Raw genomic sequence first — 20,810 nt, 5'->3', positions numbered from 1 at the left:
CCCCATGTGTAGGAGGGTATAGCTGCCATCACCAGGCTGCTTTAAAGGCACCTTAAGCCACTCATGGCTCTAGTGCAAAGTGTAGCTGCTGCAGCAGCTCTTTGCTGTTTGTGCTGACTGAATGCTCTCTGACCACTTACTGTGGATCAGGACTGCTGGGTAGCAGGACAGTGCTGACACAGGACTCTGGGCTCAATGCAGGACAGCCGAGGATGGATTAAAATGTGCTCTTTAATCAGTTATCACAAGAACACAGCAGGGACAGGTGCTCCAAAGGAACTAGCAGCCTCTTACTAGTAATGGTATTTATTGGCTCAAATAGTTCCTTTAAGTGCATACATACATCACAAGAATATAGTGATGTTTTCCCCTCTCTACACTACAACCTGTTAGTTTGTTCCCGGAAATATAAACAGTAAATCTCCCACCCAAGGTTTGACCTTTAGATCCAGGGCCCCCTCTCAGCCAAATTCAGCTTTAGGGAGTTTGGACCTAGAAGTAGAGAACTGTATTTATTTTCAATTACAATTACCTTGTGCTCCTAATATATAGTTAAAATGTTTCCCTCATTATATGGGGGGAGGGGAACTGGTCCAACAAATCATTTCTTGTGGCACTTTTATTTGTAGAGGGACATAAGAATTTTTTTTCTTCTTGTTAGCATTATCTGAAGATATAACTGTTTTTATATATCATCATGATGTTGACATTTGTGCTATTTTATTTTGTTGTTTCATTCTACATGTCACCACCAAATAACTATATAAATAAATGAAAAGTTCCTCCTTCTGAACGGGAAGCTTAGTGGACTCATTCAGTTATCTTGAATGTGGCTTCTGATCAGAATATTGAATTTATTGGCCTAAATTCATTATGCAAACAATAATGTGCTTTGGTAGCTAAAATCTCAGTTTCCCATATGTAATATACTAGATGGAAGAATTCCCAAATTTTTCCCATCTTAAAATCCCTTGCAATGGCGGATACAGATGACAGACCCCATGGTGTAATGAGGGACATGTGTACTGGAACATGAATATGTGGCATTCTCACTAGAGGTACTTTTTATTTTTAAAAACATGTACACAATCTTACGTCACACTTTATAAATGAAATTATTTGTTTTTGCAAATTGATATACAAAATATCTCAATTATCGGTTCTTGTCCTACTGCTTACATTTTTCTGTCAGATTTTCTATGTTCCATAGCATCAGTGTGGATGCATTTTGCAAAACCAAACTTATAAACTTATTGTTTGCCAAGTGTCTTTTGTAATTGATCTACAGTAAGTGAATGTTGTTTACAACAATAAGGGATAAGTGGTCTGAAATTCTTCAAGACAGGAACCATTTTTGGGGGTTTGCACTCTGTCAGATTAGCTGGGAATAATCCTTTAGTCTATCCAATAGAATGTTATATTGGGATAACAAAGGTAATTGCTTTTACTCACTGTCTTACAATGACAGAAACAGGCTGACACTTCTGTGCTGCACAAGCAATGCTAACGTGAATACTATTTGGAAAAAGTACAGAGCTGGAAACCGAGCAAAACATTTACTAGCCCCATATCACTGGACCCTCCGACTGTCACTGACATCTGGGGTTGTACAGGAATGAGATGCCAAAATTTCTGCAATGGTGCTTATAAAAATAATTTTAACAATTTGGTCTTAATAAATGTTTGTAGTATTAATAAATGTTAATAAATGTTGAGAAAATAAGTCCTACCCAGCAGTTTGTAAAATGCAGCTTTGTCCTCTTGTCCTTGGCTCTGATCTTCATGTAGTTTGATTCTCTTGGCAGGGTTCAGCTTCTCTTCAGTTGTCCTGTTATTATAAATTATTTTATTTTATATATGGAAATAATGAATACTTATTTTTAAATAAAAGATAAGGGAAGTGACGTATTATCCATAAATACTGTACACCACTATAATTCATTTTTAATGCGAAAATGCTCCTATTTGTTCACCTAGCACATGAGGGACACATACTGCTTTTGGGAACTACTGCTGTAAAATGGGGATGCAGCTACTTTCCAAGATGCAGGTCACATCTATACACTCAGTACTGCACCGCAGAAATATTCCCCAAGCTAGTGATATTGTGTGTCTGCATAATATGTGACACAACTGTACCCACAGCTACCATCACAATGTATTTAGCCCCTTACCGATGTGATCCCTTCCACTCCTCCCCCCATAACCTACTATATGTAGTGACTGGCTCAGTGCACTTACCTCCTGTCCATTCTCCTCGACTCAGTCATATCCGGCAAAGAACGAAGTTAAAATAAAATGAAAAAAGAAGGTGTAGGTAAAAATGGGCAATAAATTGAGAAACTAAAGGGAAAATCAAGAAGATGCACAATAATATACAATACTAAAGATTAAACAACTTATCTAAATCAAAGCACAATATAACTTATAGTAAAGTATAGTTAAGTAAATTATATACTATAGGTAACTTATGTTCTAACAGATCTAAATATAAATATGCTATATAAAAAGATATAAATAAAAAAATATAGGTATTTATAAATTAATTAATGTAATATAATATATGAATATTTTAAATCGCTCAGAATCTATATAATATATGAATATTTCAAATTTCTCAGAATCGCAAGTTGTCGCTGTGTCCAATATCCACAGAGATGTGAGAACCATCAGGTGCCAGAGCTCACGGCCAGTTTGAATATATACAACTGACATCACCATGGCAACCTGCTCTGCAGCTAAAATGCTGCATTACATATATGAACTAATATATTATTTATTTTTTTAGGAAGATGTCACAAGCTTGACATGAGATAATAAATACAGTCAAGACTTAGTTATATGTACATCAGTCCACTACTGTTATCTAGTCAACTGTAATCAATAGTTAATCTATGTTAGGTCCCTAACAATGGGCACTTGGCCCACACTGTTCATAGACGGTATTAGCAGTGGAGGAACTAATACCACTGCACAGGGTATGGCTGCTACGGGCAGGGCCAGTATAAGGGCCACGTGGGCCTGGAGCTGGAAAGTCTGAAGGACCTATTGAGAGAAGCCCAGTCCCACTGGAGAGGGTGTGGCCATGGAGAGCATAGCTAGTGCCTCCCCCCCAAACACCTACATCTCCCTCACATCTTCCCTAACATGAAGTAAACAGCACTAACCGGTTCACTCAGCATTTAAGGAAAATGAAGCGTGGGAAATACATCCAAACTGCCCCTCATGTGAGGACAATACATTATCTACAGAAAAATAGTAAAACAAGCAAAATATAATACGTGGGTCACTTTTCACGTTAACAGCTTGGGCAATGCCTTCCAATCTTACAGTAATACACTTACAAAATTAGTGTTACCAGATACCAATGAAACTTTCACAGGAAATCCTTTTTGAGTGAAACTATATTAGAAAAGTAAGTACATACAAGGTATTTCCAATTTCATGAATAAAAAAAAGTATAAGATCTCCTACCTGGAAATGATTTATCAAGAATTTTTTTAAAATCATAGATAACAATGAAATAATAGTAGCTATTCAATCTCATAAGGAAGGGAAGATAATGGGTCATTTTTTTAATTTAGTTTAATAGATCTTAAGCTTAGTGCTCCAAATTACAAAATCTCTTGTCTAAGTCCCGGGCATTCTCCTGATAGATCCTGAACCTGTACATCTTGTTGTAGAAACACCTCCACTGACTCACTCTTTTCCTCTACTAGATGTACACAGCATAACCCCTTATCCTCACTGATCCCATCATCCCTGCAACAGCTGGTTCTGTGTACTTCTTGTGATGGACAAACTCACAAAACAGTCAGACTCTTAATCACTACAACAAAAATTGTTACATTTGGTAGCTTCCAATACTTCGTCCTCACTATATATGGCCAAATATTCTATAAATGCCAGTGATTTTTATCATTAGACTGACACTTGACAGAATAATCATGTGTTAGGAAATCTATACTTATGCCACCTCGTCCTGGACCTTCATTTGTCTATTCAGCGAGAGAGAGAGAGAGGGGCCCTGGGTAATTGCTGAGTAAACATATTACTCAGAGAACTATCAAAGCTAAGTATATTATTATTATATTTTTGCTTGTTTGCAATAAAAAATTGATATTTGAACTTTGTGGTCACGACTCTTTAACTCCTTGCAACCTGAAAGAACCTTGAAAACGTTTCACAGGAAACAACCACTCATTAAATAGGGATTGAAAATAGAGATGCATGATTGCTAATTGCAATATGTAGAGTAATGGTTCCCAACTTGTTTGGTGATATGACCCACCTATAGATATATATATGCCCCATTATTAATTTCTTCTATACACACCAGTGGTAGTATTATGTAATAAATAGATCAGAACAATACATAAAAATAAGTGTTTAAAAAAGTTGGTACATTTGTTTTAAGAAAAGGAACATAACCTTATGCTAATATAAACGGCAGTTCACAATTGCATCTTATATTCTCACATATCCCTTGTTGGGCATGTTTTCACTTAGTCACACACAGCCTCTGTAGGTGCAGCCCAATCCCATTCAGCGACAGTCAGCCTCCAACGACCGGACTGCTCCCAACCAGGGAAGCCTCCCGCGGTCCATATCACCACACCGCACCGCTCATCACCATGAAACACCGCTACCCTCCTAATGATATTAACCATTGTGTTGCCAGCCTTGTCTTGGTGTGGGGAAAAGCGTGGAGTCTCCCCCACTTATGATAACCAGCACTGGGCAAGTCAGCCGCGGCTGGTGGCACTATAGCAGGGAAACCCGCAGCATAGGGTTCCCCTGTCATAAATACAAGCCAGCCCCAGGCTGCTCAGCACTGGTCTGGATCCAGGCCGGGCTCTGTAGGGCGCCTCAAAATTAAAAAACATTGGCTATTGTTATTTAAAACTGTGCGGCTTCCGAGAAATCCACGGGGAGGGGGGGGAAAGGGGCTATGAATCTTACCTGCATTAAGCTGCTCCTCTCTGCTCTGTCTCCTCCCCTCCGCTCACTTACTGTCGGGCGTGACATCATCATCACGGCTCGACAGTGCCTGTGAGTGGAGGGGAGAAGACAGAGCAGAGAGGAGCAGGTTAATGCAGGTAATATTAGGAAAGACGTGGGGACGGGAGGGAAGCGCCGATTGTGATTGACAGGGTACCTGCGGCGGGGGGCGCCGATATTTAAAGTGAGCTGACTTTTACAGTGTGCCTAAGGCGCCAAGGACCCTAGCACCGGCGCTGTCTGGATCTCCTATGGAGTTGGGGTCCAACTTTGGGATACTCTGCACCATGCTGGAAGCACTACCGCTCTTCCTACACCATGGGCCGTGGGTGTTGGGTAATAAAAGTGTAAAAAAAAAATAGAAAAAATTAATTAAACACAAATCTAGCTTGTGGAACTACAGGTCCTAGACAGCCAGGCTGCCAATAACAGTCTAGGAATGCAGGTGCTTGTAGAACTACAAGCACAAGCATACCCATTGCAGCCAGAGCATGCTAGCACTGGAACCACTAGAGCGATCATGCCCTGGGCCCATTGAACCATGCAGTGCCACACACTAAAATTTGAGTAAAGCAAACACCTCTTTTATGCCACATAATTTCATTAAAAATAATAAAATCCCCGGAAAAATGTGAAGACATCGAAAACAGAGCCCGGAGGAATAACATCCTCCTTAAGAATATCCCAGAGTCAGTAGACACTCAGGTTCTCCCTGGCTTTCTGCTTGGCTTGTTGAAGGCCATATTAACAGATGCTACAGATGATGAACTACTCCTAGACAGGGCACACAGATCTCTGCGCCCTAAGTCTGCCCCAGGACAGCAACCAAGGGACACCCAGGGCCCAATGAACCATGCAGTGCCACACACTAAAATTGAAGTAAACCAAATACCTCTTTAATGCCACATAATTTCATTCAAAATAATAAAATCCCAGATATACTTACCAACAGCTGTTGATCCTTAAAGATTGAGTCCATAGTAAAGGGCAAAAAATTCCAAGGACCTGTAGCTGAGCAAAAATAAACACCATCCTAAGTCCTGTAGTTGTCCTTAAAATTCAAACCCCAAAAATATCCCACAGGTAGTTGTAAGAAAAAATAATTCTCGAAGAACCCCAGAAAATCTTTAAGATATGGCTTGGCAAAAAAGATACCATAAACATCACAATGATACTTAGTTACTCTATGGAGGAACACACGCAGCAAAATGAAATATTGAAGGTCACGAGGTCTATTCATAATCTAATGGGGATTCCCATGCTTCTCACTGACAGCGTGGGACCACCAGACCCGCTGGCTGAAGTTAAACTAGACCCCTAGCTGGTGCAAGAGATATTGCAGAAAAACAAGTAACTTTTTAAGCGTACGGAGCTTAATACGTCCGTGGCTGCATGCGCTGAAGTTTGGCATGCCCCTACTGTAAAATGGGTATGGCAAAACGCCTCTTCAGCACTCAATTCACTACCTGATCTTGGATACTGTAGTAAGTGTCCTTTGCACTCGCAGGCACACGGAATAAGGCTGCATTCACGGCCGTATCTGATGGTTCTGGGCATGCGTAGAGTGATTTTGCAGACAATACGCTTCAAATTGGCACATACATGCCTTGATGAATCAGGCTCTATATCTGCACTCTTCAACTGTCCAATATTTGTCTGAGAGTGATCTTGCAAACCTACTTGGAAGCACTGAGGAATCTAACTAACTAGTAGTATCTGAGCATTATGGTTAGCAAGTAATGGTTCTGGCAAAGGAGTGGGTGAAACTATTCTGTGCCTCCAGTACAATATTCACCATTTAACAGGCTTAACTGCTGAGATGGGTGAAAACTATAACATTGTTATGCTATCTAGGGCCCCATTTATTCTCAATCAGGCTTTCGCTTTACAGTTATAGTAATTGCTGATGCTTTCATAGACTTGGATATTGTTGTATATAAATGATTGTATGGCCTGTTACAGAATCGGCTCAGGTGGTGAGAAATTTCAGTGCAATATAATTATTAATGAATGTTTTATGCAGGGAAGTGTTGATACATTATAATCCACTGCTGCAATAATGGCATGAATATGCTGTGATTTAGGAGGAATACTGGAATGTCATTTTTAGATCTGAAATATATAGGATTCTGTCATTGTGCTCAATCAGTGGCAGAACTACCTCCAGAGCAGTATATGCTTTTAGCCAAGCTGTGAAGGTCTTCGAATGCTCAGTAGATAGAACCCATAAACTCTCCTGTGCCTATTGCAAGTTAGCAAGATATATACTAGTTCTTTTCTCATGTCATGTGGTATGGTATAGTATGGTATGCTGATCCGTTATGTTGTTCTTATGTTGGTGTTTTAATGTTACTATGTTAGATGCTGTGTACTAAATGGATATTTATGCAACAAAACACCGGTCCATCAGTGGCGCTTTGTTGCTGGGTGGGCGGAGTCATTGGAGGACGTGGAATAAATCACAGGAAGACGGATCTGCAACAACCTGCTGAAATAAGTGCTGTGTCTGTACGATCGCTGCACTTATAGCATGTAACACTGCCATATAACACCCTCCCCTCCCATTGAGTAAGCTGCTCATGTCAGATGACTGCTTTCAGAGCCCTATTTTATACTGTTATATCATGGGGCTGTGTTGTATAGACATACCAGTGTCTTTGCATACATTATATTAAGTCCATGTATGTCGTGGATCTAGTCTTTTTTACTTGCCAGGGCGATGCTGTGGTGTAATTATGGTTAATAAGAAACTGTGTGTATTTGGGGATGATTATTGAATTACTGCATTTGCTTCTTCTTTTGCCATATCAGTGTAGAAATGTGTCCTCTTGTGTTTATAAAGGTCTTCTAAATGGAGATTCAGTGTAGAAATTAGTGTTATAGAAAGGGACGGTCCCCTGGGCTTTTTAGGATTTTTTAGGATTTGTTTGGGCTTGTTTTTCACTAAGCGGTTGCTTGTTTTTCATTTCAGAGTTGGCAACCCTGCTCACAACGTGCACACAGCCTGTTACTGCCTCCAGGCGGCCTCAGAAAGCCATCGGCATACCGGGAAAAGTCCTGGTAAGGTCTATGGCCAATCTGCCTCCTCTGGTAGTAGTGTACAGTTACCAGTGAGGAAATGAAAAAGAGCCATCTTCATTGAAAAAAATAAATGATGTAGCTTCATTTTATTTACAGTCCTTCAACCATACTTGCTAGCTTTTAAAATCTGTCCACCAGGAGAGCACAGAGAACAGGTCATATGGCAGGGGTAGGAGGGGACGTGGCAGCATTGTCACATCAGCACAGCCCCGCCCCCTGTTAGGCAATGCCGAAATTCATGACATTGAATAATGGGGAGGTGTTTAATGCTGTCATTAAACCCCATCCTTAGCTATTTTATAGTGAATGCTGTAAGAATCCGGGAGGTCGCCTTCTCTTCTGGGAGTCCGGGAGGCTCCCGGAAACTCCGGGAGAGTAGGCAAGTATGCCTTCAACTCTCTCTCTAGCACAAATGACTTTGTTGCAATACAAACCATGTTGTTTTGGCACATTACAAGAAAATAATCATGTTATCCTGTACAAATTCTGTAGCACTAAACACTTTTATATGTTTGCACCACTTGTCTCAAGAGCTGACATCCTCATAGTATCGGACTGTTTCATCTGCACTGTTGCCCCATTTTAGCGTACTTACACTTTCTCTGTTTCCACATCTCTTTTAGCGTCGTTTTCAAATACACCCAGTGCACATGCAAATACAATTTGGAATACAAGCACAAAAGACTTATACACCTCATGTATGCGGATAAACTTAATACTGAAACTTATAAAGACGCAAATATGAGAAAGCGGAAATATTTTATTTTACATTATTTTTTTTAATAGACGTGATTTACATTATGGAGACTTGTAATTACAAAATTAAAGGGTATTCTCTGTAATTAAACTTATGCTAACAATAACATTCAGTGATGAAGGGTGGGCAGGTCACCATGGAATACATAAGAATGTGAGAACGTGTTCCTGGAGAAATGTACTATACCGGTGCTAGTTGTTATTCTACCATCTATATATTGATGTGATCCATATGTTGCTTTTATCTCGCTAGGCTACAAGGGATGAAGAGATGGACCATTACCACACAACTGAATATTTTTGACCAAATGATTATTAAGCCTGCCACCACGTCAAGGTAGACTCTTGCAGCAGGGCCCTAACCTAACATTATACTATATCTTATTATAGTCTATTTCTTTTTTATTCAATCTTTTGCTAAATATTATCATACTTTTACTAACACCTTATGATATCTTACCTTATTTTGTATCCATTCAATATTCTTACATCTTCCTAATAAGCTTATGTATTCTAATAGTGTCCTATACAATACAATATTTTATCTTCAAATAGCCTGTTGTAATCTGCTTATTAACTGTTTGAATATTCTAATATATATATTTTTTTTAATTCAATATATTTAAAATGGTATTTTTCTGACTTATCCTAGCATATACTAACATTATACCTGTGTGTATAACACTAATAGAAGTGTTTCTATTTATTCATATAATACATGAAAATTATCTCAGTTGCTGTTTTTATCATCTTTATTCTAGTTTACATCCTGTCATTTTGTACTATAATATTTTATCTGCTAATACCCTGTACTATGTAATGGTGTTACATGAGTTCCTATCATATATTATCTTATTATACCTGATTATTTTGCTAAATAAGAGTCATTTAGTTTAATCCTTTGGCCAAAAATATACATAGAAACATCTAGAAGTCCCAGCAATCACTGTAATAGCTAGGTTTTGTGTATCATTATATATGTTGTGTCTGTGTCTACATGTTTACTTTTATCCTCTATATTTAAAAATTAATTTTTGATGAATTAAAATTGGCTATTTTTGTTTAGGATTTGCAAAAAATGTTGTTATTTTTAGGTGATACTCCAGAGCAGGACACAGGGCCGGTAACAGGGAAATGGAAAGGGATGAGGCGGGTAACACAGACGACACGGTCTCCTGGAATATTGTCTTATTGCTCCATCATGATGGTTATTGCGGTTTCTTCGCCAAGCCCAGTGGTGCTCATCTCTCATCACCTAAAACAATACAATAAGAAAAATGTGATACAACATACGGAGCCAGAGGGCCACACAAGTGACTATGAGGGTCACACTCAGATCACAGTCTGCTAGGTGGATATCCATGCTCTAGAATAGAGGTGCACATCTTGTGGGGTCCAGAATCTGTATTTTGGCCCTGTGACTATCAGATATATAAAACATACTATTGGGAACCACAGTTTTGTTGACCACCATTGCTCCTGGATACAGTGCTTTTAGTCCATATTGACAATAGGAATATGATGAATAAAGATGTCCATGCACAAAGAGGAAAGTGTTCCCTTTTATATTTAACCACAAACGTTTGATCTATTTCCTAGTGACAACATGCACAGATCTATGAGCCAATGCTTTACACTTTAGATATTCAGAGCATGATACTGGCAAATACTAAGAGAGATCTCCATCTATAGAAGCACAATATCATTATGTTTAATGTTCCACAATGTTGGGTAGTTACTGTGTTAGTGGCATTGTCTTCATAGCATCAAATGCAGAGAATCCCCTAGACAGACCAGTCCCCACCTGACTCCTTGCTCTTAAGTTGTCATTTTTACCTCATATAACAATTTGTTATTTACCACTCAAAGAACCATCAGTAGTTATTTACTGCAGTAAATATATGTAACAGTACAGTATAGTCACATTGCTATAGTCACGTCCTCCTCAGTCTCTCCTGTGTCCCAGTTTTCTCTTATAAACACTTCCTGCACTGCTTTCTGTGTCACAACATTGTGCTCTAATTGTATTCTAATTGGGCAAGGTCAATAACCATTTAGAAAGTGACAGAACTCACTTATATCCTTGACATTAAGCACTAGCAGGTTGGTATTACAATTAATGAACCACTGTGCCAGGTTATCCCATATACTGTAACTGTGTCAGGAGACCCCAATGTGAAATTGCTGTGCACAGAACCTCTCCCCACATTACATCATTCTGTAAGGAAGCATCACTGAGTCACGTGTCCCCCAGAAGTCACTGATGCTGGCTGTGTGTATATAAGGTGGTAGGTAGTGGAGGCTGTGGGGGGATATTATGCTAGTCTCAGCTGCAGTCCTTATATGTCTGCATGTGGTGCTACATGCTTCTCCCAGACCATATGGTGACTCCATTGACATGGGATGTGAGGTTGGCTTGAAGAACATCACATGATGTCTCTAGGAAGCGTGTACCCTCCTATCTGGGGTCAGTTACATGTACTATGTTGTACCCTGTCGTTGACAGCACAGTGCTGACAGCTGTGCACTAACTGAGCAGTGATAGGTCATTTAGAGTTGGGGTTGAGAGTAGAACCAGGACAACGATCTTGGAACCCTGGGGCACAGTCTAGTGATGCCGCTGTGTGAATATAGTAAAACAGCATCCTTGTGTAACACACAATACTTATTACTATTCCAAATTGCTTCGGTATTTAATGTTGTTCAATTGGACGACATGTTTTTTTAAGGTACATTACACTGTACAACGCTTACTAGAGGTGATTTTCCGCTGAACCCGATAGTGATCCATGAATTTCTTCTACTTCTACTTATCCTACTATTTTACACACCTCTTCACACTGTTCCAGAGTCACAAATGTTCGGAGCTGCATTCTGGTCCATAAGGCTTCTGTGTTCTTCAGGAACATCTCGATAGGAGCATGTCGTGCACCATAAGTGTAGATTGTATGGTAACAAAATTCTTCCTCTTCCATTTTATATGCAAGTAACCTACAGAAACAGAAGACCATTAGGAGTAGGTACGTCTGTGTCATATAGCCAACACATTTACAAAATATGTTTTAATTACCATGATTAAAATGAAGCTGTCCTATCTTGTATAGTTCCTTTTCTATAAGGTACAGGCTGTGAATAAACTGTGGTGTGGAATAGATAGAGGGTGTATCTATCATAGAGGTAGGGCCCTCTTCTGGTGAAAACACTTTAAGTGAAATCTTTTTACTCTGCATAATGTATTAATGAGATTTCCACCAACAATGTTCACTCCAGCGATTGTCTTATTTATCAAGTGTCCACCATGATCCCTGAACTGTAAGCGACATCCCAGGATGGCATTAACAGAAAGAATACATTGAAAAATCTAATTAACTGATAGCTTTTTCTAAGAATGGGGATAATGTCTCAGCGATAGAAATAAATACACATGAGTAGAGAGGGGGGGATTGTAAATATAATATAACATATTTCATATGTACAGTGTATATATATATCTAATATATAAATGCTTAGTGGCGTCTGTCTGTCTGTGTGTGTGTAGAAAAAAAAAACCAAGTTGCAGCGCCACCTGCTGGTTGGAGTTATACACTGACCTAATAAATTCTTAGTGTGTGTGGGGAAAAAATTCAAAAAGAGCTGAAATTTGGTAGGGCTCAAACTCATTTTTGTGAGGTAATTTTACCTCATGAACACACATGTGTAGAGGCGTGCGTTAGTGTGTGTGTGTGTGTGTGTGGAAAAAACTATTTTCTCAGAAAGGGCTCATCCAATTGACCTGAAATTTGGTATACTGACATTATTTGACAAAAAAATTAGAATAGTCAAGTCAGATAACTTCCATCATCCCCCCTTCCCCCCGTGGGAGGGGTAGTAAAGGCTAAATTTACGAGTTGAGGGGTCAATCTCATTTTCGTGAGGTAATTTTACCTCATGAACACACATTAAAAAGGGCGCTTGCGTCGGGAAGTAACGCTCTTCCCCTGAGGAGGCCTGGGCTAGGCCCAAATGCATGACAAGAACCTTTTTAAGACCTTAAGTAGCTTGATTTGACTAGAATGCATGAGTATCATGCACGGGTTAACTTGTATATATATATATATATATATATATATATATATATAGATAGATATTATATATATATATATGAGCAGGGATTTGATTTACAAGGTGGGAAGATTGAGAGGGACAGAGGCTCTATATGCAATATATACAATTTATCGGGTGCCTGGGAGGGTGTGTTCTGGTTCTACAATATATTTTTACATATAGAATTTTTTTTGAATCGAGCTTCCTAGTTACACGCGTGTGCTGGGCCCCGGACATGCTGGGAGGAGAACATGGGCCACTAGAGAGATAAGTAACTTTTACTGCTCTGGATATTTTTCTCCATCACAGCTGAGTATCTCTCAGCTGCCATGGTGATAAACTAATGTTGAAGCACCGAGATAAGTATATTAATATATTGTCACGATAAACTGAGATAAAAGATTAGACTTTCGACCATGATGTCTTTCAATGACAAATATACCCTACAGTGCTGCCCGCCCGGTGTGCTGACAGATATGTGCTTTTTTCTTGCAGCAAATTAGGGAGAGGGAAAATTTTTATCTCTAGGCCTTAAATGACCTGTACATTGCTGTGCCCTGATTTTACACCCATAGTTCCTCTGTTATTTGATTGTTTAGTTCTAACACATTATCCTACCATTGTCTGGACAGACAGTAAATTGTTTATTAGGTGAGTAAATAACCCATCTCTTTGGCTCATGAGGGAATTAATCATGAGGGAAAATACTTACAGTGCGGAGTAAAAATTGATGCAGGTGTATTCGCTCACTGTGAGGCCGGCTCTCTGGAAGTACACGAACACCATTGCCAGTAGGTACTAGAATAGAAATACCAGATACATAGTCAGAATGGAGAAATACATACCCAGCAGTCCTATTGTACAGTGGTTCAGGTCCGTTTCCTGTGACAGAAAGAGTGTGTTCCCAAGAATTAGGGACATGGCTATAGGAGTTGGGGCCATAGGTTTGAGGAATCTAAATGTGGGCTGAGCAGATCAGGGGCATGGCTTAAAATGTCCTGATTTTCAAATTAGAAAAGTTGGTTTGAAAGTGTATAAACACATTGCAGATAAACTTAGACACAACATAACCTCTTGCTGGAAGACACAGTCCTTGGTGTATGTTGAGAAGCCCCTTACGACTACATCCATAATGTGAAATAAACATCCCCCCATAAAGATGAAATCCCCTTTAAATTGTTTACATGGTGCAAAAAGTATAAATAAGTTTTGTAACCAAATTCAAACAATCAGACATTATCTTTCTCTATTTCAGTTTGCACTACCCTGGCCAAAGATAATATCAGACTGATTATTATATATTACCTGCTGTTGAATAAAACTATAGGAAAATAGTAATGGTTAAGTAACAGTAAAATAAATACCTTGTCTGATATTCTCATGCAATAATCCCTTTTCAGAAAACTGTAGATGGTACGTTCCTCTGCAATGAAAAGCATGAAATGTTCAAATGTTATATGATATAGTGGGGAATATTTATATCAACGTTTCTACATGTAACTGTGAGGAAGAGTTGGTGTTGCCCATAGCTGCCATCCAGACATTTACTTTCATGTATAAACTACTAGAAAATTGCAGCATCTCATTGATTGATATGGACACCTGCTTTTCTACAGAGTGACCTATAAAATAATATTTAATATGCTATAAGTGCAGTAATGTATAATATTAGACAGACTTTCTAAAAGAATTTTCTCATACTGAAGTTGAACATGATGCAATGGGTTTATAGGGTGTTGCTGGTTGCCAGAAGCTGGACACCACTCACTACTCCAACTGGCACCAATTGGCCAAACCAGCAACTCACCATCTTTGAGTGTTAACTGGACACCAATGTGATATCCCCAGTTATAGGAGGGTATAGCTGCCACCACCAGGCTGCTTTAAAGGCAGCTTGAGCCACTCATGGCTCTTGTGCATAGTGTAGCTGCTGCATCACCTCTTTGCTGGTTGTACTGACTGAATGCTCTCTGACCACTGACTGTGGATCAGGACTGCTGGGTAGCAGGAGATTGCTGACTCAGGACTCTGGGCTCAATGCAGGACAGCCGAGGATGGATTAAAATGTGCTCTTTAATCAGTTATCACAGGAACACAGCAGGGACAGGTGCCCCAAAGGTACTAGCAGCCTCTTATTAGTAATGGTATTTATTGGCTCAAATAGTTCCTTTAAGTGCATACATACATCACAAGTTCCTCCTTCTGAACAGGAAGCTTAGTGGACTCATTCAGTTATTTATTGGCCTAAATTCATTATGCAAAGCATAATGTTCTTTGGTAGCTAAAATCTCAGTTTCCCATATGTAATATATTAGATGGAAGAATTCCCAAAATGTTCCCATCTTAAAATCCCTTGCAATGGCGGATAGAGATGACAGACCCCATGGTGTAATGAGGGACCTGTGTACTGCAATATGAATATGTGACGCTCTCACTAGAGGCACTTTTTAATTTTAAAAACATGTGTGTCATTGTCTAAGATGATATTGTGTAATAAACTGATAGTTGTACACATTCTTACTTCACACTTTATAAATTAAATTATTTGTTTTTGCAAATTAATGCACAAATATCTCCATTATCGGTTCTTGTCCTACTGCTTACATTTTTCTGTCAGATTTTCCATGTTCCATAGCATCAGTGTGGATGCATTTTGCAAAACCAAACTTATTGTTTGCCAAGTGTTTTTTGTAATTGATCTACAGTAAGAGAATGTTGTTTATAAAAATTAGGGATAAGTGATCTAAAATTCTTCAAGACAGGAACCATTTTTGGGGGTTTGCACTCTGTCAGATTAGCTGGGAATAATCCTTTAGTCTATCCAATAGAATGTTATATTGGGATAACAAAGGTAATTGCTTTTACTCACTGTCTTACAATGACAGAAACAGCTGACACTTCTGTGCTGCACAAGCAATGCTAACGTGAATACTATTTGGAAAAAGTACAGAGCTAGAAACCGGGCAAAACATTAACTGGCCCCATATAACTGGACCCTCCGACTGTCACTGACATCTGGGGTTGTACGGGAATGAGATGCCAAAATTTCTGCAATGGTTCTTAGAAAGATAATTTTAACCATTTGGTCTTAATAAATGTTTGTAGTCTTAATAAATTTTAATAAATGTTGAGAAAATAAGTCCTACCCAGCAGTTTGTAAAATGCAGCTTTCTCCTCTTGTCCTAGGCTTGGTGAGTGTTCAGTGCTGCAATGTTGGCTTTGATCTTCATGTAGTTTGATTCGCTTGGCAGGGTTCAGCTTGTCTTCTGATGTCCTGTTGTAATAAATTATTTTATTTTATATATAGAAATAATGAATACTTATTTTCAAATAAAAAATAAGGGAAGTGAGGTACCATCCATAAATGCACCACTATGATTCATTTTTAATGCGAAAATGCTTAAATTTGTTCACCTAGCACATGAGGGACACATACTGCTTTTGGGAACTACTGCTGTAAAATGGGGATGCAGCTACTTTCCAAGATGCAGGTCACATCTATACACTTAGTACTGCACCGCATAAATATTCTCCAAGCTAGTGATATTGTGTATTATATAATATGTGACACAACTATACCCACAGCTACCATCACAATGTATTTAGCCCCTTAGAGGAGTGACCCCTTCCACTACTCCCCCCATAACCTACTATATGCAGTGACTGGCTCAGTGCACTTACCTCCTGTCCATTCTCCTCGACTCAGTCGTATCCGGCAAAGAATGAAGTGAAAATAAAATGAAAAAAGAAGGTGTAGGAAAAATGGGCAATAAATTGAGAAATTAAAGGGAAAATCAAAAAGATGCACAATAATATACAATACTAAAGACTAAACAACTTATCTAAATCAAAGAACAATATATCTTATAAGTAAATGATATACTACAAGTAACTTATGTTCTAACAGATCTAAATATAAATATGCTATATAAAAAATATAAATAAATATATATATGGATTTATAAATTACTTAATGTAATATAATATATGAATATTTTAAATCACTCAGAATCTATATAATATATGAATATTTGAAATCGCTCAGAATCGCAAGTTGTCGCTGTGTCCAATATCCACAGAGATGTGAGAACCATCAGGTGCCAGAGCTCACGGCCAGTTTGAATATATACAACTGACATCACCATGGCAACCTGCCCCAGCTAAAATGCTGCATTACATAAAGGAACTAATCTATCAATCTTTTTTAGGAAGCTGTCACATGTTTGACATGAGATAATAAATACAGTCAACAGTTATATGTACATCAGTCTACTACTGTTATCTAGTCAACTGTAATCAATAGTTAATCTATGTTAGGTCCCTAACATTGGGAATTTGGCCCACACCATTCTTAGACGGTATTAACAGTGGAGGAACTAATACCACTGCACAGGGTATGGCTGCTACAGGCAGGGACAGTATAAGGGCCACATGGGACTGGAGCTGGAAAGTCTGAAGGACCTATTGAGAGAAGCCCACTTCCACCGGAGAGGGTGTGGCCATGGAGAGCATAGCTAGCTCCTCCCTCCAACCACCTACATCTCCCTCACATCTTCCCTAACATGAAGCGAACAGCACTAACCAGTTCACTCAGCATTTAAGGAAAATGAAGCGTGGGAAATACGTTCCATCTGCCCCTAATGTGAGAACAATACATTATCTACAGAAAAATAGTAAAACAAGCAAAATATAATATGTGGGTCACTTTTCACGTTAACAGCTTGAGCAATGCCTTCTAAAGTTACAGTAATACACTTACAAGATTAGTGTTACCAGATACCAATGAAACTTTAACAGGAAATGCTTTTTGAATGAAACTATATTAGAAAACTAAGTACATACAAGGTATTTCCAACTTCATGATTAAAAAAAGTATAAGATCTCCTACCTGGAAATGGGTTATCCAGAAAATTTTGAAAATCAGAAATGCTAATGAAATAATAGTAGCTATTCAATCTCATGAGGAAGGGAAGACAATGAGTCATTGTTATATTTAGTTTAATAGATCTCAAGCTTAGTGCTCCAAATTACAAAATCTATTGTCTAAGTCCTGAGCATTCTCCTGATAGATCCTGAACCTGTACATCTTGTTGTACAAACTCCTCCACTTGCTCACTCTTTTCCTCTACTAGATGTACACAGCATAACCCCTTATCCTCACTGATCCCATCATCGCTGCAACAGCTGGTTCTGTGTACTTCTTGTGATGGACAAACTCTCAAAACAGTCAGACGCTTAATCACTACAACAAAAATTGTTACATTTGGTAGCTTCCAATATTTCATCTTCACTATATATGGCCACATATTATATAAATGCCAGTGATTTTTATCATTAGACTGACATTGGACAGAATAATTATGTGTTAGGAAATCTATACTTATGCCACGTCCTCATAAAAAGAAATACATTTATTTGGTGTTTCTGGGACACAGGAAGACTCCATATCTTGAATAAAGTCACAAAGAAACACTGTGATGTGAACCATGTTTTGGCCAACTCTTTATTCCCATTTTGCTATCAGAACTTTTGTTAAGTGAAGCCATTTTAGCTGAGGGCACTTAAAATGCATGGATTATGTTTTTCAGGCCCTTACCCATTAGGGGTTAAAGTTGTTTCATTCCCAGCCAATAGAATCCATGGGGAGTGGTTTCAGTCACCTCATTAGAAACTCCCATGGGCTTCTAGATCTTTCCTTCCCGGGATTTCACGGATGCAGGAGCTCCCTGGAGACAGATAAGATCGTTTATTGCTTTTAGCTTAAACTTTTGTTTCTCTCTGTTTTCATTGTTTTCCTTGTCTCAGCCTTATCTTTTGTCTATTCCTTCATCTCCTTACAATTTCCTCACTTCTTATTCAATTTTCTCTTTTCAATTTCTCACTTTCTCTATCCTCCTTTCCATTCACCTTCCCATCTCCCCCCCCCCCTCTCCATTTTTCACTTTTCCCCGGTACTTGCCCTTGTTGGCACTATGTCCAGACCCAGGAGATCAGCGGGCCCCCATGCACGCTTGTTAGACGGGTCGCAGCTCCCGGCCGGGAGTCTGCGCCCGCTGGTTACCTCAGACAGCTCTGCCTCCACTAGTGAAGCGCTGGACGCTCCGCCTGAGAGCGGGCGTCCCAGCGCGGTTAATATTGCAGAAGGGGACTCCCCTGTCATCGGGTCTCGGCAGAGATCTGGGCAGGGGGGGAGGGGTGGTCACCGCAGGTCCCGTGCACCAGAGCGGTCAGCGGCGCTGGCCGTTTCTGGTAGCGATGCTGTCACAGGGCAGCAGATAGAACAGAGGAGGAGATCTTCTTCTCCTTCCTCTGTTAGGGCCAGCCAGACTCCTCGTTCCCCTCGCACACCACCTTCCAGCAGGGGAGGTCATAACACTTACAGGGTAGGGGGGGGGTTGCAGGCCCTGGCTTCCTCTTATAATTCCCCTGTGTATCAGCAAACTATTCCTGTCAGTGAGGCAGATTCAGTGTCACAGCAAGGCCCTGGTGATGACATACATATTAGGCCCTGGTTGCACAGCAGTAGTGGGGATGGTATCCCCTCCCTTAACAGGATCCCTTCACTCATGCCTGAGGGATGGATCAGGGGTAGAGGGCGCCCTCCGGTGGCTCATAATATTAATCTTCAGCCTATCATACCACCTCAACTATATGTGCATTCATCCCCTCAAACCGTTCCCACTATACAGTATAACCTCGTATCTCCAATTCAAACTGCTAATGCTCCTCAGCAGGGCCTTTCATATAGCGGTTCCATTAATGACGGGGAGCTCTTCCTTACAGTCAGAGTCAGCAGCGGATCCGGCATCAAGAGGAGAAGCATCAACACAAGCACTCGCGTTACCAGGGACATCTGCGCAAGGAGGTGAGTGTGAATCTGTTTTGACACATCGTTCACATACACGCAGCCCTCCTTTAGCTAGCACTAGCGAAGAATCAGATGAGGAAGGTCAGGGTCCGCGCAAGCTTTTAAAAATCTTAACTGAGCATTTAGCGAAGCCCACTAGGGTGACCCCTTCAGGCGTAGCACCACCCACAGCGCTAGGAGGTCCTATGGTACGGTGCGATAATACAGCCTTGTTAAGAGGCGTGCGTCGCAGTTCAAAGGATAGGATAGATAAAGGGTACTATGTTGATTTGTTTATGCTCACCTCCGCAGCCAAAAAAGAATTGCTGGCTGCCTGTGGGAAGGGTGGAATGGGCGAAGAAAATTACAGAACTTTCCCAAACTGGTTGAGGGGGTACTGTATATTCGCTGCCATTTATGTGGAGTCTAGACCGGACACGCGGGCGGACGTGTGGAGGTACCTACACTTGATTAATGATCTGTGGATTAACGCGGGTGGTACAATTTGGAGGCGATAGGATGAGAGTTTTCGTAGCAAGGCAAACAAAATGCATACTATCCCATTCGGGTGTAAGGACGTAGAGTCATGGATGGCGCTGATGCTGCCAACCGAAGATTCTATGCCCCCTTTGGTACCTAGGTTTCAGAGCCAGGGGAGGCGTAGTACTCCCCAAAACAGTAAGAACAGATGTTTTGCATATAACAATGCCTCGTGCGGAAGGGGTGAATCTTGTAGATATAGGCACGTGTGCTCCAAATGCCGAGGCAGTCACCCAGCTAAGGACTGTCATCAGGAGTGGGCAGGGGCCGCGGGGCGCCAGGAGGTGCTAACTAAGGGGCAATCCCCTATTGAGTTAAAAGTTCTGGATAAGTGGCTTAGTTTTTTCCCAGATGTTGTTCAAGCCGAGTGTCTATTCCAAAGTTTTCATTATGGTTTTCAGCTCCCAGTAGTAGGAGAAATTAGGTCTTCGTCGGGCAGGAATCTGAAGTCAGCAATCTTGCTTCCTGAAGTGTTGAAGGATAAGGTTATGAAGGAGGTTAG

Source organism: Mixophyes fleayi, chromosome 10, assembly GCF_038048845.1.
Source record: "Mixophyes fleayi isolate aMixFle1 chromosome 10, aMixFle1.hap1, whole genome shotgun sequence".
NCBI classification, from domain to species: domain Eukaryota; kingdom Metazoa; phylum Chordata; class Amphibia; order Anura; family Limnodynastidae; genus Mixophyes; species Mixophyes fleayi.
This window is presented reverse-complemented; position numbering follows the sequence as displayed.